A 657-nucleotide genomic window follows, 5' to 3' on the forward strand; every position below is an offset into this window, starting at 1 on the left:
CAAAATGGGAGAGTTGGCCTAGGTGATGTCCGAGGAACCCCCTAGCTCTAGGTCCATGGGCCTATGACTTGGATGGTATGTCCAGGCTTCTCCCAGCTTCCCTTCATATGGTTTCTTTTTCTCTCTTAGGTTTATGAATATGTCTTTAAACTCTTATTTACCCCCTGTACCTAACCTTTAATCCCTCAATTCCTCCCTTCCCTCCCTCCCTTTCCAAGTCTTTCCCTTTCTGTTATTCAGACTGAGTTCTATAAAGATTTATTTGCCCTCTCCTCATTCCCATCCCCCCTCCCAACTCCAAGGAGCCTCTCTGTTCCCAGTTCAGCATTCCTTCAAGTCATTCATTGACAGGGGGCAAAGGCCAGGAATGGGAGGATCAAACAGGGTCAGACAGGTCTCTGAGATTAAGCAGACCTGGAGGATGGTAACCTTTCTCCTCTAGTCCTTGATGCAAACAGGATCAAAAAGTTAAACCTATGGTTAATGCTTTTCTTCCTTATGGGAACACAGGACCAAAGTATTTCTTCTTCTTCTTTCTTCTTCTTCTTCTTCTTTCTTCCTCTTCTTCTTCTTCTTCTTCTTCTTCTTCTTCTTCTTCTTTCTTCTTCTCCTTCTTCTTCTTCTTCTTCTTCTTCTTCTTCTTCTTCTTCTTCTTCT

This window comes from Vombatus ursinus, unplaced genomic scaffold (assembly GCF_900497805.2).
Source record: "Vombatus ursinus unplaced genomic scaffold, bare-nosed wombat genome assembly UNPS02014811.1, whole genome shotgun sequence".
NCBI classification, from domain to species: Eukaryota; Metazoa; Chordata; class Mammalia; order Diprotodontia; family Vombatidae; genus Vombatus; species Vombatus ursinus.